Genomic DNA, 24,452 nt, shown 5'->3' on the forward strand with positions numbered 1-24,452 from the left:
AGATTTTTTTCATATATTTATATTAATTTAAGCTGGACTCTATGAAATTTCCTATGTAGGTAGTTCTTTAAGTGGATGAAGCATGTGGAACTGACTGCTAAAAATGCATTTCTCTGAGACCGAGGAAGGAGTATGGGGACCATGAGACTCTAGAGGTCAATTTGTTAAAATGTGTGTTAGAGAAAGTTAATGAACATCCTTTTTTTTTTCATTGAATTTCACATTACATTATAATTAACAAACTCTTTTTTAAATTATGAATGCTCAGCCTTAGCTTAGGCTTGTTTCTAACTCGTTCTTTTTTTTTTTTTATTAAAGATTTCTGTCCCTTCCCTGCCACTGCCTCCCATATCCCTCCCCCTCTTCCAATCAACTCCCCCTCTCTCATCAGCCAGAAGAGCAGAGCGGGTTCCCTGCCCTGTGAGGAGTCCAAGGACCTCCCACCTCCATCCAGGTCTAGTAAGGTGAGCATCCAAACTGCCTAGGCTCCCACAAAGCCAGTATGTGCAGTAGGATCAAAACCCATTGCCATTGTTCTTGACTTCTCAGCAGTCCTCATTGTCCACTATGTTCAGCGAGTAGGGTTTTATCCCATGCTTTTTCAGACCCAGTTCAGCTGGCCTTGGTGATTTCCCGATAGAACATCCCCATTGTCTCAGTGTATGGGTACATCCCTCGAGGTCCTGAGTTTCTTGCTCATGCTCTCTCTCCTTCTGCTCCTGATTTGGACCTTGGGGTTGTAGTCCGTTGCTTCAATGTGGGACTCTGTCTCTGTCTCCTTTCATTGCCTGATGAAGGTTAATATCCAGGAGGATGATTATATGTTTTTCTTTGGGTTCACCTTCTTATTTAGCTTCTCTAGGATCAAGAATTATAGGCTCAATGTCCTTTATTTGTGGCTAGAAACCATATATGAGAGGCAAGCCAGACCCAAAAAGAGGAACATGGGATGTAACAAACTCTTTTATGAAAAGAGTTATTGCTAATATTTTGGGCTTTCATTACTTGTTATTTTTCTTTGTAGTGCTGACTCGAAGGTGGCCAAGATGGATAGCCAAAGCAATGGATATATTCAACAAAGAATAATAAATAAATAAATATAAAAAATTGAAGCATCAATCAACAAAACACTAAAATTACAACATCCATAAGACAAGAACAGACATATCAGCTCCCTCACTCTGGTTCCTGTGACATTGCCTAAACAGAGACCAGATTAGTGTCGGCCTTCTGTCTTTTGATAGCTAAAGTATTGAGGCATTCGAGGATGAGATCACCAAAGTTTTCACCTCCAAGATTCCTCCCAATCAGTGAAAATGGTATGAAGAAATGATGTCTCATCAGATGCTTTACCTGAGTTTAAGTTCTGGGCCACAGAACTGTGTGTCACTATAGGACTTAATGGTGTAGTGTAAAGCTACATGATATGTCAAACACTGTTTACCAGTGTCTGAGTTTCTCCACAGGCCTGCTAGCGAACCAGGAAAGCATCATGGGTCACTCACTCATTTGCAAAGACACCACAATCACTAGGAATGCACGAAGTCATATGCTTGACAGTAGGCTGTCTTGATTTAGACCCCCAACAACCTTGTTAACAGACAAAGAAGCATTTGCCATGATTTAAAGAGGAATCCCAGAATCCTCTTAAATCCCTGCTTTTCATAACATGGAACAAATTCTAAAATTTGACAAGAAAATGTGGATATTGGTGTTCAAAACTTAAAACTCAGTCCTGGTTATGAAATTAAAATTTTTAACTGAAAGGTTAGATACTAAGTCACAGTTTTATCATAGGGTCTAATGCTACAGTTCAGGCTGACCTAGAACTCAAGGCAATATTGCCTCACTCCCCCAATGCTGTGAGTTTTAATAATATCTAATTCATTAACAATAAAATTATTAAATATAAAATAGGGCTTTATAATTTAACCAATTTCAGTCTTCCATAAATATTAACCAAATATGATTATGTTTTACAAGCAAGAAAAAATTACTTTCTTGTTTTCTCTTTAGTAACAGTCTAACATTGTAAGACATGATATAAAATTATGACCAAAAATGAAATATTATTTTGAGAGAGAGAAAATTGTTCTTATTAGTAAGAAAAAGGAAATCCATTTGCTGACTAATAGAAGAATAAATGTCTCCTAGAAATCAAAACAGAGTAATCTTGCTTTAATGTCTAAAAATTTAAATTTCAGTTGTGCTTTGAAAAATCACACAGCATTGGCTAACTATCAGCCTTGTCAATAGAGCCAATAAGGTTCAATATCTGCCTCAGGTATGGTAGGAGATGATGGAGAAAGTCTTGCTAGGATCTACCTCCTACTTCTTTGTGTTTCCCATAAATGCCACCTAACCCCTGCAGCACTTTTGTGCTTTCCAAATTCATAAGTGGTTTTCATGAAAGGGGAAGACTCTATTTTCTTTTACCTTTGTTCAGTGTAAAAAGCTCATGAAATATTTATGTTCTTTTCATTATAAATGGTCTCACTCATAAAAATCAACATGGTTATATTATTCTTTCTGCCTGGAAGGCCCTGACCAATATTTCTAGGCTGATAGTTTCCCCATTTTCAGCTTTGGTAATGTATTATCACTCAACCTAAGAGTATTACTAGCCCAGTCATCTTTTAGTCTCATATTAAGTGACTATTAGGATGTACTTCATGAAGTTTGAAGTGACCCTCAATTCCTTTTCATATAAAATATCTAAAAAGATATCAGTGACAGACAGATACCATTTCTTGGAGAAAGCTACTATATTTTCTTCAAGGTCATAACTGTGCTAAAGCGTCCAAGGGCAATGCTTTCAGATTGAATTCTATTTTTCCCAGAGACATATAAAAGAGGATTGATAAACCTGAAATCCAGAGCCCACTTACAGACTTAGAGAAAAATTATGTCTTTATAATTCACCTGATGAAAGAACACAGGTAAAAGGCAAAGGGAATCAAGGTCAATGAAAGTTCAAAGTAGAGAAAAAATATCTGTGAACCATTTTTTTTTTGTTTGAGCATTTGACAATTTTCTTGGAATGCAAAAGTTTACTTTTAAGAATATAATATTGGTTTTAGTCATGAGTGCATTTGTGTGCCTGTGTGAATGTATGCTATGTGTCTGCGAGTGTCTGCAGAGGCCATCAGGAGGCAACAGATCCCCTGAAACTGGAGTTATAGGCAGTGATGAGCCACATAATGGGGTGCTGGTAATGGAACCCGATTCATCTGGAAGAGGATGCCTCTGTGAAGGTTGTATCATTGGGCGTTTTCTGAACTTGGTAGGTTTGGGCATCCAGATATTGCACACATTCATCCAGTTGTTACATACATTCCTTGTAATGGTCAGTTTCTCTGGTAGACCTCTGATTCCAAATAATCAGAACTATAAGTATTTGAATCCTCACTAGTTGTTTAGGAAATGATTCTTGGCAAACCTTTATTTCTTTCTTCATTTCACACTGGATATGTGTAATGAGGAAAATTGACTCTTCAAGTGTGACCTCTATCTACTTTTAATTCTTCATTTTAATTCCCATCAATCTCCTTCATTTCTTTATTCAACTTAGTTACCTTCTTTTAGTTTATGGAATGGTTTAACCTTTCTCCTTACCAAAGCCAGACACAATCTTTGTCCTTGACAGTATCCAATCCTATCCACTACTCACTGGTTTTCTTCTTGTGTTTTTTTTTTTTTCCCAAATCACTTTGCACATTTCTTTGTGTTGATGGATCCTCCAGGCTCTTCTGTCTTAAAGGAATTTTCTTTTTGGCATGCACGTGTGCTTCAGCAATATACAATACCATGTACTTCATCTTTTTAGCTAAATTTTTGAAAATCTGGAACTTTCATTGTCAAATTGTTGAGCAGCTTTATATTCTTAAAAAAAAGTGCCTCCTAATTACCCAGTCCAGGGGACCTTCTTAAATTTAGTTTTATATTAACCTATTAATGAAGTATTTAGCCAGTCTCTTAAGCCATTCTACCGTGGGTTTGATTGTATGTCATATTGTGGCATCAAGTTTCATTGCTCCGATTTCAGTTCTGTGAGTCCTTACCTTAGGAAGATACAGTTAGGTAACTATCCCATTCTCAATTGATGCTGGATATTTGTGAAAGAACAACAGCTTTTGAGATGTGGAAATGAATCCTTTAGGAGGGAGAATCATCATATAAGCCTAGAAGACAATTGTGCTTATTTTATCTGAGTAAAATGTTTATTACAAAAGGTACTTAAGCAATTACTAAATCCATGTGCTTTTTTGTTGCTTTGAGTTATATAGCCATTGCATTATATTCTTTATTTTTTTTATTTTAGACATGTGTGTGCTGTAACTCTATATACGTCTGTGTACCACTTGCGTGCCGGGTGCCCAACGATGCGAGAAGGAGGTGGTGGATTCCCAGAAACTGGAATTAAAGATGGCTACAGCCTGGAAGAGCAACCAGTGCTCTTCACCAATGTGCTTTTTCTAGGATCCTAACTGTCAAACTGTTTTAAATTTCATTTAATTTAACCTTCCCCTGAAGTTTGAAAGAATCCTATTTTCTAGTAACAAAGTTGCAAATATTGTCACTTGCTAATGGTCTACTTTTACAAAAAAACAGGAAATATAGAAACCCTACCAGCCACATCCAACAAGCAGCCTCTTCCTACAACAATCATAAATAAAAAGCCAAGGACCAGGATGTAATTCAGAGATGTGCAGCATCTACAATTATTCCTGAACAGAAGGAGTCAATGTAAATCTTGTGAATTTCATAGCTGGCTGCCAGAAAACATACTTAATTATGAATGAAAAACACTTGGAGACATTTTCTTTTTTGGCACCCAGACCTTGCGGATCCTCTCAAAACCAGCACTCCTGAGGCCCCCACAGTCCTCTTAGTTGTCCCCAGGGCCCACTGCTCAAAAATAACACCAAGGAGGTGTGTTACAGAGGGTGATATGGTGATGCTTTATGCTTTCCTTGCATTTCAGAAGATTTAGTAACTTTACCCACTTTCAGTTTAGTTGTTTTTCTTGTGTGTACTAAGTCTTTGGTGTGACTTCAATATTAAGAATTGAATCCAGCTGTTCAAATAATAACTTAGAAGTACACCTTAGAACTTTTTACTGTAAAGATGTGGCCTCTAAACATGTTGACTTACCATAATATGTCAGAGATGTGAATTTATAAATGTTATCCTGTTTTAACCCAACTCTCCCAGATCTGTTTCAGAAGAACCAAGCCATTGCCAATTCCTGGCTAAGCGCAGTCATCAGAGTTGAGAGGCATTGCGAGGCTTTGTTAAACCAGAAGCCATGTTGGTAGGACAGCTTGAAGGTCTTTAAAAGAAAAAATACTCAGCATTGGGTAAGCATGCACTTGGAGCCCTTCTCGTGTAAGATGTCTTTAAGACCATTCTGCAAATTATGTCTGAAAGCAGGATTTCTCTGCTTGCTATAACCTACTATGAGGTGTTAAACATAAAGAGTGGCTAATGTTTCGTTCCCTTGTTGTGATGAAAGGCTAAGTGAGAAAATTAAAGTCCCCTACCAGTTTGTTTCTATAAGAACTCTGGCTTGTTTATTCCAGTGTGCTATGCTAACACAATTCAAATACACTAAGTGTGGAAGGACTAAAACCATGACCTTGATAAGAAGTCATTTTCCTCAAAGCATGGTGAAGTTTGCAGAGTTGGGATTGTTTGTGTTGCTTCTCCAGGGAGAGGCAAACAGATGACTACTTGCAACTGATAGGACATCAACAGAACAAAAAACCAATTCCAAACATACCCAGCTTGATGTACCCCTGGGTAGCGGAATTTACTTTAAGGAAAACCAATCACTTGGGCAGCTGCATCACTGGAAAGCCTGCCCCAGCATGGATGATCACTCCTGAATCCCGCATCACTCAACTTCCTTGTGCAGCACACAGGCACCTAAGCCACCAAAGAATAACTGCAGGCACCTGGGTGTTGCTTGCATAACCTTAAAGGGGGTCCTTATAAATCCTAGACGTTTAGAGGTTCTCGTGAGTTTTAGTGAGCTTCATCCATCCTTCCATGAGTAATCCGTAACCTAAACACATATGTTAGAGGGTGATTTGTCAGGCGCATCATTACTCCCATCAAAGCTCAAAAATTCTGCATATCAGTAAGGGAGCAAAACCCTGCACTCAACAAGATACCTCCAGTTGCCCTATGTGGTCCTCTCCTGCAGGCAGACTTGGCTACCACATTAGGGGAGTAGGTAGCATGGCTTCTTCCTGCACTGCAGTGTGCAGTGGGACTCTCCATATCTTCTACCTCTTCAGTGAGTTATCGTTCAGATTTTGAACACTTTCCAAGGTCTATAAGCTCAACAGTTTTCCCTGCTAGTCTTTCCTGGAAACCTTACGTTTGCTTTTGAGTGACCCAGATGATCTCTATTTTGTGAAGCTTTTTGTTGTTGTTTGTTTGTTTGTTTTATTTTTTCACCTCTTTGGGGTGGTTTAGTACTGCATAAACCCAACATACATCCTGGTATAAATCAATCTCTTACACAATATGTAGGGATAAGTCCCACCCCTTAGGGGGCGTGTTCGCCTCAGGCTAAAGTTCTCCTATAAAATTGGTGAGCGTGCTCCCAGCGCTCTCTTCTGCTTTCCTGGTCTCAGCGGGAACAGTGGTTCTGTAAGTCTATTCCTCCATTAAAGCTGTCTATATTTTGACAATCTGTCTGCATTCGCTTACGCCGTTACAACAATAAATATCATATACCATCATGGGGATTAGCAAAGCCACTAAAGCTGCTTAGAAACAGCTGACCCCCTAATAAAACAACTTCTTTTTAAACTCTCCTACAGACACAGTTCTATTTGGCTTGGTGAACTGTATCTTAAATACTGTCTTCTGACATTCAGAACCTTTCTAAGTGCCCATCCTGTGTCAAATAGCTTGTGGTATTCATGGAGACTTAAGCCAGCCTTAACCAAGAATTCCCAATTGCTCATATTGGTTAGTTTATAGGAGACTGATTTTTCTTTCATCCTGGTTAGATTTTACAGCCTGCTGGACAAAACCTGGAGTCACTTGGGAAGAGGAAACATAACAGAAAATTTGAATAAAGGTATGGAGAGATTGTTCAACTTAAGGACACCGGACTGCTCTTCCAGAGGACCAAGGTTCCATATCCAGCACCTACATCAAAACTGTATCTTCAGGCCCATGGAATCCAATGCCCTCTTCTGGCCTCCACAAGCATTGCATAACTTAGATGAAGGAAAAACCAAACCAAAGCAAAGCAAACCAAAACAAACCCATAAACCAACAAATAATAAATTTTAAAATTCTTAAAATTGTGTTAATCAATTTGGCCTATAGCCACATTTGTCATTCTTGATTGATGATTGATAATGGAGGGCCTAGTCCACTAAGGGTAACACCACCCCTAGGAATACGGATCTTTACTTTTGCATAAGAAAACTAGCTGAGCACGACATAGCAAGTGATCCCATAAGCAGTGTTTTTTCATGGTCTTTGCTGAGTTCCTCTGAGTTATTTCTGTTACCTCCCTTGGTGATGGATCGTGACCTGTAGTGTAAACTTATACTTGGTTTTCTTTGTTTTTACCCTCATGGGGGCACATGACCCTGTTCCTATATAAATACACAGAGACTTATTTTTAATCATGAATGCCTGGCCTCGGCTTATCTTGTTTTTAGTCAGTTTTTCTAAGTTGAGTTATGCCGTTTCTCTTTAACTGTGTTTTGCCTCTGGGTTTTTACCTTTCCTTATTCTATATAACTTTGCTTCTTACTTTATGGCTAGTTGTACGGCCAAATGGCTGGCCCTGGTCTCCCTCTCCTTTTCCTTTTCTCTCTCTCTACTCTTTGCTCTCAAGTCTAGATTTTCCCTCCTATTTAGTTTCTCTGCCTGGCAGCCCTACCTGTTTCTCTCCCTTGACTAGCTATTGGCCACTCAGCTGTTTATTAGCCCAATCAGGTGTTTGTTAGGAAAGGCAAGTAACATGGCTTTACAGAGTTAAACAAATACAACATAAAATATGCGACATATTTTTGCATCATTAAACAAATATTCCACAGCATAAATTAATGTAGCACATCTTTTGTTTTTTTCGGCTTTATTTGTTTGTTTTGTTTTGTTTTGTTTTTGGCTTTTGGTTTTTCGTGGTAGGGTTTCTATATGTAATAGTTCTGGCTGTCCTAGAACTCACTTTGTAGACCAGGCTGGCCTCAAACTCATTGACATCATCCTCCCTCTGTTTCCCTCCCTCTGCTGGGACCAAAGGCACGTGCTGCCACCGCCCAGTGACTGTAACACATCTTAAACTACTGTTCTACAACATAAGCTCTTCCTCCTTAAGTTGCTTTTGTTCATGGCATTTATTACATCAACAGAAAGAAAATTAAGATGAGTTATACCTCGGGTTTATCAGACTTCACTTCAAGGACAGAAGAGTTATATTGCTGATTTTTCTGTTTCCATGGTACCCAGACTGGTCCCATCCGCCCTGGGTCCCATAGCTTCACAAGCTAGGTTACAGAGGCTTTTCCATTTCTTGTTTGAAAGTCTTCCTAATTAAAGCAATTCAGAGGTATTGTATTCCCGGATTCTCATTTTCCTGCCCTGGGCTACTATTAATCCCCCATGCACATGCTGAATCATGCCTCTGTGTCCCATCCTCTGTGACTTCTTGGGTCAAACCCGAGGAGAGTCTTCTGCCACTTCTCCCTCATTCTCCTTATACCATGCAACTCTTCCTGTTGAGTTCCAGTGTTTGCATGCCATGAAGATTTTTAGTACAGATCTAATGTTCACTCTCTTTTTACACTGTGCCTACTATTAGAATGCCAGCCCAACCCTTCCACTTCCTTCTCCCCTTTACCCACTTCTCCAGCCACATGAGACGCTCGCATGAAAGATACTATATAACAATGACTTCTCCCCTTATAACTTCTCCACTACGGGGCAAATTCTTTCTGGTCAGACTGCTCAGACCATCTGTTGCATGTTTTATCACCCACAGCCAGGAACACACAAATTCCACTAGAATCTGCAAGTAGTCCTATCGTGTGGTACCACTTTTAGGGATTGCAATGTATAGTCTGGTCCTCAGCTGATTTGAAGGTATCCCAAAACTTCCATGATAGACTCCATTCATCCTGGACATGTGCTACCTCCTACAACACAGAAACATTTAGCCGCCCTAGGATCCTCCCCGAGCCCGCACAAGGACACCTTGCCATCAGACAGCTTAGTTTCAGATGGATGCCATATCACCTTTAGCAACAGCCACATAAATGCCAGTCATAAGAAGGAAAGACACCTTAAATGGATCAGCCTCAGTCACACACCTTATTAGCCATCCCAAGAACATTGCAACTGCTTTTCCCATATTCATCTTTGGTTTTATGGAGTCCCTATTTGAGCAACAATTGTGCTACATTTTTTTGAGAGAGATTTCCAGAGAAAGGGGGGACGGTGACAGACCAAAGAAATGAATTTTTTCAAGTCTAGCTTGGCAAAACAATTATAGAATTACTTATAGGCGGGTGACCCATGCACCAGCATTTCTGAAAAGCCCAGTACAGTGTGAGGGAGGTCTCATGACGGCTTCATAGTTGGCATCCAATGTGCATCCTGTAGGCAGCTATTACACAAAAGAATCTCCTGCCCTCCCCTCATTTATTTCATGCTGTTTACATAACTTCCAAAAAGGGCCTTCTGATTCTAGCCTGTTGGAGACTGCAGACTACCAACCCCTGGATGTTTTCTAAACAACGTATTTTCCTCTGTTCTGATTAGCCTGCAGCCACTCTGAGCAGGAGACCCTGATGGCAGGGGAGTGGGTTCTGATGAGTCTGCAGCTGAAAGATCCTGAGAGCTAGGGCGTGGCCAGAGCCCTATATAAGCTGCCCCTGAGCCCAATAAAGGGGGCATTCTTGGCATTCTTGTATCAAGGATGACCCGTGACCCCATTTCTCTGTCTGTGTCTACGTGAGTTTTCTATTATATTGTTTGGGTATTTGAAAATAATATCACATTCAAAATAATGTAACTTACCCGATTAAGAAGATCCGGTCTGTCTTCCTTCATAAAGGACCCTGATGGGATAGATTGGATGGACCTATTTCATGACCCTATCCCTTTAAATTTGGAAACATATGTTCCCTGTAAATTGGAAAGCCATTGTTGAGGTAGATGTGGAGGGAGGGAGGCCAAGCAGACAGGAACTGGAATGAATACTTTCCACTGCTAATCCTGTTCTTTTCATAACATAACAGCAGTTTCACCTTCAGCAAGTATTATTCATCCCACTTTTTGCTCAGAAAAAAAAATTGATGTGTTGGATAAGATGATATATTAAATTCATGGAGCTCAAAAACACTGTGTGCATGCCGCCTTTCTTGGAATAGCTAGTGTTAGGGTCAGGCATTGTGCATTTGGGGCTGACTGAGTTGGTCCCTGACCTCTGTGCTAAATAGCTTGCCTTATGAAGCCATTTGGAGAGGCCACGGCCTGCACGGAGAGAAGCGGAAATAGTCCAAGGGCAATTGTTTCCATATGCATTTCCAGAACCAAGACACTTGGAATACTTTGGAGCCCGCAGGAAAAGGAAGCAATTTATTCTCTCACATCCTTCAGAAGCTTCCTGGGGAGTTCACGACCCCATCTCCCCAACACCTTAGCATATTGATCCTCGAAAGGAGTTAGACACAACTGTAAGAGTTAAGAATATTTATAAAACACACCTATGGGCTTAACAAATTCTTTGAACCATGATTTGAAATTCTCCAATGCTATGACCGAGCAATGAATATTAATACCATAGACAACAGAGTGTTCTAGCACTTCATTTTGTTTTGGAACAAGTCATTCTCAAACTGGCAATAAATTTTGAGACTTTTCTAATTACATCCCTTGGTCCAGTTGTAAATCAACAAATGAAGGATTAGTAATGCTCTCTTCCCTCCAATTAAATCAAGTAAGTATTCAAGATTATATTTAATAGAGATGGGGAACACTTACTTTTTCCTTCCTCTGTTTATTTGTTTTCTAGACAGATGTTTATATCAGTGCAGTCTCCATCAACTCCAAGGGAGAAAATTGAATTTCAACAAATGATATTTGTAATCATGATCTTCACAATATAGCCATAAATATATACTGAAAAAGAATAAGGTACCTATGGTCATAGATATCCCATGACTCACTAATATTTTCTTCCTTTCAACCATACTGACTTTGATTGCCATTTGGGAAATTCACTTTCAGTGATGCCTGAAGCCAGCAATTATGGGCTTTAAATTATAAACATTAAGTCCATCGTTCATGCCTCTGACTGCCACCAAGAGTTCTGGTCGTTGGTCTCCTGGGCAAAACCAAAAGCAGCAGACAAACACTATCGCATTCGCTTCTGGAGAACAGACAAATATCCCACCTTGTACTTATAACTAGGATGTCCATTTGTACAGCTCAGTGAATGTGTCCAAGTGCCAGTAGCTCCTAATGTTAGGAGCAATAAACAGTAATCGTACGGCATAACTACAAACTGTGTCCTGACTGTTTTCAAACGAAATGTCAGTAGGAAACACGGACACATGCATGAGTAGTGGCTTTGTAGCTTTGAGAAAAGACAGACTGGTAGGTGTCATAATACAGAAAAACAGACTTCATCATCTGTAGAGTGGAGAGCGCAATGCTATCACACTGATGTTATAAAATACGTTCAGGCATCGTTCAGAATCCCTTACTTACTGTAAAATCAGTCTGCAGAACTTATTTGGAAGGTCCCATAAGATTTGCATTGAGCAAGTGTCATTAGAAATGGGGTATCACAGAAAGCACAAAACTTGGGTGGAAATATAACTCTGGTAGAGAGCTTACTGAGCATGTGTGAGGAAGCAGGTTCAGTCTACAGCATCGCCAAAAAAATGGGGTACTATAAAATTTAAACCCACAAGGCTATAATATTTAATGCTTGCTGTATAAAAAGCCCTTTGCTTCTTTACATAGGAAATCTCTTCTTTTGATGGGGTTGCTGGGCTAAATCCCAAGGAGCATGGCATCACTGAGAAGCATGAGAAGTTGTACTAGTTCCTGCCAATCTTAGGTTCTTCAAGGAGGCTGTGGCTTTGCCTCTGATTTCCTATCAACCCCTAGGATTAAGACAAGAGATATAGACAGGAGTAGCATTCAACAGGAAAACCAAAGTCTCTTCATATATTGAAATAGGATATCACTCCCTTACTTTGAGCATGTCATGTAGTCCAGAAGCTACACTATCCTCGGCTGAACGCTGACTTCGCAAATGATAGCCGCTAAGAAAAGAGATAATGGGTCCTGACATCTAGAGAATTGGATCCTCTTAGCTACCAGATGTCTCCCTTATAGCCTTTTAAAAAAAATGTTTTGGCTTTTCACAGAATCAGAATTATATCTACAAACTGGACCGGAAGCATAAGAATAGCAACCATCTGCTTGTGTTGGAACTGTTCTCACAATGAGCTGTTACATACCACCACTGGAGCTGGGGATTTTAATAACAACGGAAATGTAAGTATACAAAGTAGCATTACTTCACAGAAGGCCTTGGGTCAAATTTGTTCTTGTTTCAGTGATATTCTTTATCACCTCCCCCAAGAATACATTTATGATGACGCCATCGGAGTACTCTTTCCCTCCCTCTCTCTGTCTTTACCTTCTTCGCACATCTCCACTCTCTTTCCCTTCCCTCCCTTCCCCCTCTCTCCCCCTCTTCCTTTCCTTCTCTCTGTCATCAGCTCCTTCACACTTCTACACACTCATGCACCAAACATATGTACAACAAACTCATACACTCCCAAAATAAAATCATTTCCAAGCTAAACTCAATTCTTACTTTTGTAAAGGAAACCAGGAAATATATTCCTATGAATTAAGGACCCTGTGTGCCTATGCTGTGTGGATAGAGACCCCCTAAAATATCATTGAGTTTGTCATACTTATCTTTCCTTCCTTGAGACAGAAAATATGTGGTGCATTCATAAATGTGCCAGCTAATAAATACCTATATGCATACATTACACAAAATATTTCCATTATTTTTTAAAATATTCTTGATAAAAATGTGAAAGCTGTTTCTGGATTTCCATTTACTATAACATAATGATTTAAAGATAAGTATCTAGGGAATGTCATGAATGAACTATTTTCTAAAAGGGAAAGTCCACAGAAACCAACTTGTTTCCTTCTGTTTGTCATTTGAAAAATGTTTTCTTCTATTTGAACAATGCATTAAAGTTTTATATATGACTGTATAACTTATTGATAAATCATTATTTACTAATGACTATATCATGACATTCCACTACCCCATCTCAATTGTAAGCAAAAAAATGATTTAATTATTCAAAACAAGTGAAATTAGAGCTAGATTCAGACATTTAAGGTGATGTCATTGTGTTTCTGAGGAGTCTCTCCCTGTGCTTGTGAGAGTGATACCTATTTTCTTAATTGGCATCACTTTAGAAAATCTTTTCCAGGGTATCCAGGCTAGGCAGGCTACCTGGATCTTTAGGATAAATTGTAGATATTTCTAACAGACAGAAGGGATGATTAAAATGGTGAAATAAATGTCATGCTTGTTGGGTTAGTGAGCTTGGTCTCCTACGAGTTTCCTGGAGCTTTTAATATAGTAAATTGGTTATGAGATTCCAAGAGTGGTAGAAATTGTATTGTGGAGCCATTGTCTACCTTAATTTCCTGCAGAACTGTTTCCTTTCGCCTTTATTGAGGTGGCTCTCCCAGTGCACTCAAGAGTGAGGAGGAAAGAAGCCCAGAAGTGCAGGATGAACAGCCCAGCTGGGTTATCTGAGTTTGAGTCCTGGGTTCCATTTTCTTAGCTGTTCTCTTTATTCTTGGAGAGCATGTTACCTTTCCATGGCCCCAAGCCACACTGAGGCAAGTAAGAAGATTGGAACATTAGAAACCACTGGAAGGAAAGGAGCCCTGTCTGGAAGTCTGGTCAAAGTCTGCTGTCAGCTGAGAGCTAAGAATTGCAGCACTGTTAAGAAAACTTACTCTAAAGGTTGCTTACACAGAGACAATATTTCTTTTCCCTAGAGACAGTCGGAATATGAAAGTTTAAACAGCAGCAAGCCCTTATTATGATGTAAGAGTGCACTGCATCCCTTCTCCCTTCCCACATATAAACTAGAATTTTCTAAGAATCTCGCAACATGTGTTTATGGTAAAAGATATAGATTAAGCCTTACACAATTCTTATAACCCATGGTTTTACCCATATCTGATTGCAATCCTGGCTAAGTCACACTGGAAAGTCCCTTAGGATCTCATTTAGGGACAGGGGCTTGCAGGGATACAACAAAGTACATGTTTCTTTTAATCCCGTCGAAAAATTTCCGTTCAGAAGCAGCAAAATCCTATGTATGGCTATGTAATTTTCTTTGAAGCCCAGTCACATGCTTGAAAGTTATGGTTGTTTGAATAGGAATGATCTCCTTAAGCTCATATATTTGAAAACTTGGCCATCAGGGAATGGTACTACTTGACAGGAATTAGGAGGTGTGACCTTGTTAAAGTAGGTGTGGCCTAGTTGCAGAAAGTGTGTCACGTAGGGTGGACTTTCGAGTTTCAAATGCTCAAGCCAGGTTCGGTGTTTTCTCTCTTCCCTGTTACCTGATGATTCTGGATGTAGAACTCTCAGCTCCTTCTTAAGCACCCTGTCTGACTGCATGCCACCATCCCGCCATAATGTCAATGAACAAAACATCTGAAACTGTAAGCCAACCCCAACAAAATGCTTTCCCTTATAAGAGTTGCCAAGGTCATTGTGTCTCTTTACAGCAATAGAACACTGACTGAAACAGGAATGGTCTCTCCGTCCTCAGAGCATCTCTCTTTTATTAACTCCCATTTATTAATCTATTAAAATCTCTTCTTAATAAACTGAGACTTTTCTCACAGCTCTTCTTAAATGCTTTTGTAGGGAGCAATCAAGAATCATGGCTTTTCCTGGGTGTCTCTGAAAACAAGTCCTCTGGGTCTTACAGTACAGAGTGTGGTGCTGCCTCTGCCTTACCCCATTGTCTCCAATAATGAGAAGAAGAACTCAGCCTCCTTCACTGGAAGCAAACCTGCCACTAATTTGCCAGGCTTCTTCCTTTTAATGTTCTTGGCGGTATGCTTGGACAGGGTAGTACATTTTGCTTTTGCTGTTATGTCTTGATAAGGAGAGCTACCATTTCTCTGTATATATTTTTCTCACTTCTGTGGGAACTTCTTCAGCCAATAGCCTTTAAGATACCAGCCCACTGTGGGTGGCGTCTCATGTACAATAAATGCAGACAATCTCTGGGGCTCTCTTGTGAGCCGGCCTAACCTAACTGTTGAGCTCCAGGTCAGTGAGACACCCTTCCTTAAAAGGTGGAAAATGCATGAGGAATGACACCCAAGGTTGTCCTTTGGCTGGCAGTCACACACATGCACACTCCTCTGCATATGTGACATTCTCTACACAACTGCTTCTGCACCAACAGGCAAGGACATACACATGCACTCACAAACACACACACACACACAAATTAAAATGTAAAAAAAAAAAACCCTCAATATTAAAGTTATAGCATGCTTCTAGTTTGGTTAATAGGGCTCAAATTCTAATCATGAATTCTTTGTTATTTAATTTTCTGATCTCCCTATGTCACGCAGTCTGGATTTGAACTCGTTAGAAATGGATGTGTCATAAAATATCACAAAAACATTTGGGGGGAGAGCAATTGTTTACATATGCCTCCACACACTCCTGGACAACAAATGATGCATTCATGCAATTAGGAAGTCTGGGCTCCGAGATTCTGACATGCTATCCAATGACTGCAGTTATAATGCATTTTCTAACAAATAAGTGAAACATTAAATTATGCTTTTAATATGCTTATCCCTTGACATTTTTGTGGTGTGCTTAATTCAGAGAAAGAGTTCAATGTGCTTTTTTTTAATCTATGTATTTACTATCAAAATTGCTGATCAAAACAGGAGTTTTATTTGTGACCTGTCCTTATATTCTGAACTTAGTGACCAACCCTTACAGAAAACCTTTTGTGATATACATCCTGATATTCGCTTGTCACATTTATGGAAAAAAAATTAACATTTTCTTTTCCAGGAATTTCTTTGTAAAGTTTGTGATTATTTCTGCTGTTTCTTACTCCGTTAAGCCAACCCAGGAGTTTGACTATTTATCTGTATTTTTGTGTGTACCATTGAAGTTTGATATTTTACTTGGTAAAGCATTGATAGAAAGTGTTTTTGTAAGAGTCTCACTGTTTCCATGGGGTAATGCCACCGTATTCCCTTCAAGGCTTGCAGACAGAATGTAGTACTGTGACCAGCAGCCTATAGATCACCTGAATGTTTATTAGTATTATGAAGTAAGATGAGCACGGTGACACAAGCCGGTGGTCCCTGTACTTAGATGTCTGAAGCAGGAGGATGTCTACAAAGTGGTGATGAGTGGTAGTGATTTTGAGATAAACCCTGAGCACCAAGTGTGGCTCTGTCCTAAAGAGCCCTAAGATAAAATGCAAGCTACTAGGCACTGCCACAAGCACACTGAGCCGGCGCTGCCATTTAGACGTAATCAGTGTGATTTGTATGCTTATTAAAGTTAAAGGTCTCTATTTGGGGGGATACTTGAATTTTAAAACTCCCTAGCCCACCACCTCGTGGAGGTTTGAAATGGCCCCCCAAAATGGAGTGGCACTATTAGCGTGTCTGGCCTTATGGAATAGACGTGCTTCTGTTGGAGGAAGTGTGTCACCATAAAGGCAGGCTTTGAGGTCTCATATATGCTCAAGATACTGCCCAGCATCTCAAACCATGTCCTGTTGCCTGCAAGATGTGGGTCTCTCAGCTACTTCTTTAGCATCATGCTGCCTACAAGTCACCATGTCCCACCACAATAACAATGATGAACCTGTGAACTGCAAGCGAGTCACCCCAATGAATTCTTTTCCTTATAAGAGTTTCCATGGATAGAGACAGAGACCCACATTGGAGCACCGGACTGAGCTACCAAAGTCCAAATGAGGAGCAGAAGGAGGGAGAATATGAGCAAGAAAGTCAGGACTGCGAGGGGTGCACCCACCCACTGAGACAGTGGAGCTGATCTAATGGGAGCTCACCAAGGCCAGTTGAACTGGGACTGATGGAGCATGTGATCAAACCGGACTCTCTGAATGTGGCGGACAATGAGTGCTGACTGAGAAGCCAAAACAATGGCACTGGGTTTTGATCCTGCTGTGTCTACTGGCTTTGTGGGAGCCTAGTCTGTTTGGATGTTCACCTTCCTAGAGCAAGATGGAGGGGGGAGGACCTTGGACTTCCCACAGGGCAGGGAACCCTGACTGTTCTTTGGACTGGAGAGGGAGGGGGAGGGGAAGTGGAAGGATGGGGGAAGGAAATGGCAGGTGGGGAGGAGGTGGAAAATTTTAATAATAATATAATAATAATAACAAATAAAGTAAAAAAAAAGAGTTTCCATGGTTATGGTGTCTCCTCTCAGCAATAGTACCCTAATTAAGACACGCCTGCTTCTTAGTTTGGAAAGTCATTTCAGTACACAGTTAAATGCTCCTGATAGTCCACTGTTTATGTTTCTTTCATAGGAATAAGAACACTGTAGAACAGACCAGCAAATTCATTTTGCCACTGTCTGCCTCTGTCACATCAAGATGCAAGATGTTCAGGTGCCAATCTGTATTTTGAGCTATCTCCTCAGCTTGCTTGACTTCTCTCTTAAATGACCAACATTACACATTGTTGTTATTTACACACACACACTTACTCACACACACACACACACACACACACACACTCCCTACTTATACTTTCTGTGACCTGAATAATCTCCTCTAAGAAGTATGGTATTTGGTATAAAGTAAAACACTAAAAAAGTTTAGCAAATGATATTATCCCCTAAGCCACAGAAAATTAAGCCATGTAAAGTAAAACAAAATAATAGTTATTTTGAAGTTTACAGCACATGGGACCATAACAAACCTAGAGATCATTTGATGGTATTATGATTTTATACTCAAAACCCTATCTGAGCTTAAAAATAAACATGAAAACAAGGAATGAGGGAACAGTGTTCCTAATTGCTTTCTTTGGCATTTACACGCTGAGAAGTTACAGTCAGGTAGTGGACTAAATTAAGCTCCTGGAAATACCAGGTCCCTCTCCTTCTGGAAACTCACATTGGAGCTTTGACAGAATGTACCTGGAAACACAAGTGAGTCAGCAGACATCAATTCAAAACACCCACCAGCACAGAGAGCTCAAAATCCCCAGTTAATAAACAAGGCTTCAAGGCCTTGGTGGCCTCCAGCAGCTGAGAGATCAGAAGTGGGTGGGAGACAGATGCTGCCATCTTCCCCAATGCTGTCCTCCAGTCCTTTCTAACGCTGCCCACCCCCTCGGTTCATTTACTAAGAGATGACTTACTGGAGGATGAGAATGAGAGCTCCCTAGTGCAAAGCAGCTCAGACAGTGGTGCAATTAGACAAATACGCAGACCTTCATCTAGAGAGAGTGCCATTTCACACTCGGGCAAACCTTCCACCGGGTGAAGGGACCACACTGCCTCTTACATTAGCCTTGATAGCAAGCAGCTGGAGCTTAGCTTCGGTCACACATCACCGAGTGACAGCGCCGGCTTTGGGCTGCCTACCCTGAACCTCTCACAGCTGGAAAGACTACAAAGTGAGGATAAAATGGATCGACTATTCCTAAAAACCCTCTGCTTTTATTCATTTTATCTCCCAAGCATGCCCTGTCTCCATAACAGATTATTAGGCTTGCCCAGCTAATCACCTTCAAGCAGCCACGAAAATCCCAAAGATGTCAGTGTGTGTTTTATTATCTGCATTTCTCCTGGAAAGCCTGCCTAGATAGCAGTATATAAAAATGCTCCAAAAACACTGTTGCTTTTTTTTTTTCCGAAGAGTAATTCTGACAAGCACTTCTGCGTGGTAGGATTCCAGAAGGACTGTCGTACAGGTTCTGTTCATTAAAGTCAATTAGCTTTGTGGTCAGCCTTGCGCAGGCTTCATAAGTTAGTGTTTCAGCTCACTATGGAAAAGAAGGGACAGGAAGAATAGCTTGCGTCCACACAGCCTTTACTTCCTCTATTGATAACAAAGAGATTGAACAAAATAATCCAACTTCATATTCTAGAGTCCCAGAAAATAAAATAAAATAAAATAAAATAAAATAAAATAAAATAAAATAAGGGGGCTGTCTGGATGTCATCTTTTCCCATGTGACTTATCCATTACGCCAGCATTTCAGTATTTCACCATCAAGCGTATATCCCTGGGGCAGGCCCTCTGCTCTTTCCTTTTTACCCGTTAACTACTTGCATAGTTACTTGCATAACCCTAACATAGTCTGGCAAACTCCCTTTTTATCTGTTCATCTGCCTCTACCACCCATGTCCCGCACCCACCATTCTGTTTCTGGATGTTTATTGTGAGTGTCTGAGAACTCCCAGGCTTTGGCACCTTTGCCCTTTGGCTTAATGCTGCTTATCTAAGTCCACGGAGATCAGACCTGAAAACGCAGTGCATGTGGCTAATTAGAAAAACCTGTTACACAGACAGGACGCCGAGATGACGAACATCCTAAAATAGTTGTGCAGCAGAGAGCCCTTGCTATTGTTAGAGTGAGGCAAGCTGCCCGGCATCCTCCCTCAAGAATTAAGATTGCTATTAGTCTTACAAAGGAATTACTGTTGCTAAGAGAAGCCATAATACAATAAAAGCTTTTCATTTTAACTAGAGATAAGATCAATTAAACTTTTACCCTCTTGGTCTCTATTTAGTCTTAGAAAACACCATCTGCGGTGCAAAGAATAGTTTATGCCTTGCACTCTTACTTCTCTGGGTGTGTAACTCATCAATTAATTATGCTGAATCAACTTATGTAATCATTATGTGTCTATTTCAGCTTAGTTAAGAGCGCTGATTATCAAGGATATACAAAGACATCACATTGAAGCACCAGTTAGACATGGTTACAAAAGTTTCCAGGACCAGGAGGGTGGCAAAGCAGCCCACAGAATATAACTGAGAGTTTCTAGCCAGGGTATGGCTCTGCACTAAAGCCTTGTAATTTAAAATTAATAATAATGAAGCTTTTATTTATGGCTCAGGGTGCCAGAGACTGAGAAGGTACAATTGTAAATATAGAAGTGATGGTAATCATGGTTTGGCAACTTAGGGGTTTATCACAAGTAAGAAGGGGGAAAATAAATCATAGTACATTTTAAAGAATATTGTGAAGTAGTCATTGGTATTTTATTAAGATGATAGAGAGTAGAAGTGACTTTGAATCAATCTGGAATGTTTTGGAGAACAGCAACGGGAAACAAAGTTATAGAAATATACAGAAATTAGATAAATTGCATTCATTCAGAAATTAGAACATGGCCTTCACTTTTTAAGAGTAAAACAACCATCTATGTACCTCCAATGATTATTGAATGAAATTATAAAGAGTTTTGAATAGTCAAATCTAGATTTGATTTCTGGTTCTACTATGTAGTTATGGTACTGTCATACTTTTTTACACCTCAATTTTCTCATTCATGAAATACAACTAGCAATGTGCATGGCATGAAGCAATTAAGAGGGTTAATCATTATAGGCCCTATCCAGACCCAGTTCTTTTCTATATCTCAGTATAAAACACATAGGCATCTATGGAATGAAAATAAAATAGAAAAAAAAAAAACAAAACTAACATATTCTAATTGGGCAAAACAACCACAAAAGAGCTAAAGAGAAGGCACAATAAACAGAGGCCTACCTATTCACACACTCAGAAATCCCTTTAAAAGCAAACCAAACTGGAACTGGAAGCCATAAGATATACACAAAGGGTCTATAGAGTAAAAAGAAAGAAAAATGTAAGTTGCATACATAAATAAATAAAAGAATAAAAGGAGGAAGAGCTCTGAGAGGAAATTGTGGTACCAGGAACCTCCAAAGATGTCACTGAGTCTACTGATGGCCATGCAACTCATCCCTAAGAGTAGTATGTTCTTCCAGTAAGACTCCCTCGGAGAAAACTGGATTTTTTTTTGCAAGTGGTTATAAATTGGCAGTAGCTTCTGGCATAGGGATGGGGGCAACTGTCTACTTTTCCTTTCAGCTATAGTATCCCATCTGGTGTAGATCTGTACAGGCCTTGTGCGTGCTGCCTCAGTCTCTGTGAATTCATATATGCATTGATACTGTTGATTTAGAAGGTCTCTCATTGATTTGGTTAGACTGCCTGACCAAAGAGCTGCAGGTTTCAATCTGTGTTTACCCCCAGAGCTGTGATTATAGACATATACCACTGCACTAGATCATGCATGTCTACCACACACTTTACCAATCAACTCTATTAAACTGTTAATGTATATGTATAGACATATACCACTTCACTAGATCATGTTTGTGTAGCACACACTTTACCAATCAACTCCATCAAACTGTTAACAAAAATAAAGTTAACGTGGAAAATATTTTGTGCACATTCATGAATTGTAGATTGATAAATGAATGCATGTTGGCAGAGGCTGTTAGTTTGTTTTCCAACTGCCCAGACTCAAAATAATGACACACAAATCTGTATTAATTACAGTACTGTTTGGACAAAAGCTTAAGTGTAATTCTGGCTAGCTCTTATATCTTAAATTAACCCATTTATATTAATCTGTGTATCGCCAAGAGGTTGTGGCTTACTGGCAAGGTTCTGGCTGGAGGCTCGCATCTTTCTCCTCTGGTGACTACATGGCTTCTCACTGATTCTGCCTACTCTCTTTATATATATTTTCTAGTCTGCCTATATTCTGTTAAGCCATTGGCTGGAAGCAGCTTCATTATTCGTTAACCAATAAAAGCAACACATATACAGAAGAACTTCCCACACCAAATTCATTAATTTTTTGTAAGGACCACATTGAAATCCAGTTATAGTCAGTTGATAACAGAAGTAACAGGGGCCTGATTCCTCATTATTGTCTATTGATCATCAAAGAAGAAAAGTAAATGTAGCCAGCTCAAATGTGTGCATCTGTAAAGCAAGGATTAGAAGAGAATAACAACTTATTCCTTTCAACAGATATTTTATTTGCATCAAAGTATTATGAAGAAGAAATAACTGTCATTTAACTTCTTTAAAGCTTAGTAATTGCCAAGTAAAAACACCCAGTAATAAATAAGATAAGGAAAATTTAAGGTCATGTATAATAATAACCCAGTGACCACTTCAAGTAAATTAAAAGTAAAGTCAAATATTGTTAGAGAGAAGTAATTTTGTAACAAGTAGGAAAGGTTGTATTTTATTCCTTTCAAAATCAGTATTAAAAGATCAACTTCAAATATATGTTCATTTTTTTTATCTTTTCACCCTTTACACACACACACACACACACACACACATTCTTTTTTATTTCAAAGCAACAGAAAATCTACTTAAATAGCTCCCATGTTATGGAGAATCTAGAAACAATTTACTTCTTGATGCAGTGAATTCTCTTTTATTATTCAGAGGATGAAACCTGTGAGGTGACACATTGTTGCCAGAGTGAGGTAACATCTCTCAATTGGTATTGGCAGCAGCTCTGTTTTTATTGACCCTCTTGCTGGTAAATCTGAATGTGAGCTCTATGGAATCAGATGGGAAATAATAACTTTCTTTAGTGCCATTCAGGCAATGGAGAATGATTTTCCATTTGTGGAAATATCATCTAGGAAATAACCTGCAATGGCAATTTGTCAAGAAAAGAAATCCATCACTAAACTTGATAAGACGGGTGGCGAGGGAAGCATGTATGTGCAGATTCACAGTTGCCTTTTGACCCTAGGAGTCCCAGGGACTATCAATCATCCTACGCCTCTCTCCCTTCATTCTTTCAGCTTCCTCACATTTTTTGCAAAAAGACTAGTAGGTACATTGCTTCATTCAGGGTTATGCATGCGATAGCTTCAAAAACACTTTCCCAAATATTGTCTACAATCTAATCATCCTGGCAGACTGACAATGCACTATCAATAATCACTAATATCTCTGCTCCCTGAAAGAGGAAACTGAAAATGCAATTGAGTGACTTGCTAAGATCACACATCTAGAAAGAGGAAAATGCATCAACAAAAGGGTTCTCTGAATCACTGCCTTATAGAATATAGTGATAAGGAAGATATAAAAGGGGTAAGGAAAAAAAATGTTGAGCCCATGAAGAGTAAATGTTTTCCACTTCCCTGTTTATATACTTTTTTTAGTTATATAATTGAATTTTGACAATTAAAAAAATGAGTTTAGAATCTGTATCATGTTTGCACAGTAATGCCATTCATGATGATAGAGTAGTGCCAGGTTCTTAGAGAGCGAGCAGAAATCAAGAAAACATCATTTGGTTAAGGTCCAGGATTAAATATTGTACAGCTCATTGCATTGCATTGTATGGACAAAATAGTTATAAAGATTAGTAGAGGTTCAAGAAGTCAGGTGGGGAATGAACAGATTCCATCTGTTCCTGAGAAGAGCTATAAAGCCTCACAGCAGAAAATATGAGTACAGAGGGTGGAGTCACTAGAAATAATTTTGCCACCTGTGGAGCATGTACACAACAACTCATCATCCCTAATGTGCTAAGAGATTTGGAAATACACAGATGTCTAGACCATGTTTGAACTCTGCTATGCCAGAGTTTATGAACTGATGAGAGAAACAGACAGAGAAGAGGATCACTGCAAGGAAGAGCAATTCAAGGAGAATGTATGTAGACATAAGCACCTTGATCTACAAAGCTCAACAACATAAGATAAGCAATATTTTTTTTCTGTATCTTGTGTCTTAAATTACATATTAACCCACAGCAACATTTAATCAAAAGTAGATCACAAATTCCAAGTTTTGAAAATAAATTTATCGGGTCAGGTACTAATTAATTTTCTGTTGCTGTGATAAGATGTCATGGCCAAGGTAACTTACTGAAGTAAGAGTTTATTTATGCTTACAATTCCAGAGAGGGGGTGGAGAGAGAGTACATGTATCAGGGGAGGTATGGAAGTAAGCAACCAGAGCTGGGAGCTGAGAGATTATACCTTCCTCAATAAATATGAAGCAGAGAAACACAACAGAGAGTGGCATGTGGTCATGAAGTATCAAAACCCACACACTGTGATGAACTTCCTTGAGCAAGGCTATACCACCTCCAACAGCACCACCAACAGGGGACCTAGTGTTTGAATATGTGAGCCTAAGGGGAACATCTCTTATTCAAACAACAAGGATCAGTAAGATCAAACACGTCCTTGCTCTACCTTGTCATGGAATCAGAGATCTGGAGCTTTTCTTAAACTGATACATTGGTATTTGTAGAGACAGTATTCTGTGTATTCCTTGTT

Source organism: Alexandromys fortis, unplaced genomic scaffold (genome assembly GCF_014885135.2).
Source record: "Alexandromys fortis isolate MF-2015 unplaced genomic scaffold, M_Fortis_MF-2015_v1.1 scaffold_43, whole genome shotgun sequence".
NCBI lineage: Eukaryota > Metazoa > Chordata > Mammalia > Rodentia > Cricetidae > Alexandromys > Alexandromys fortis.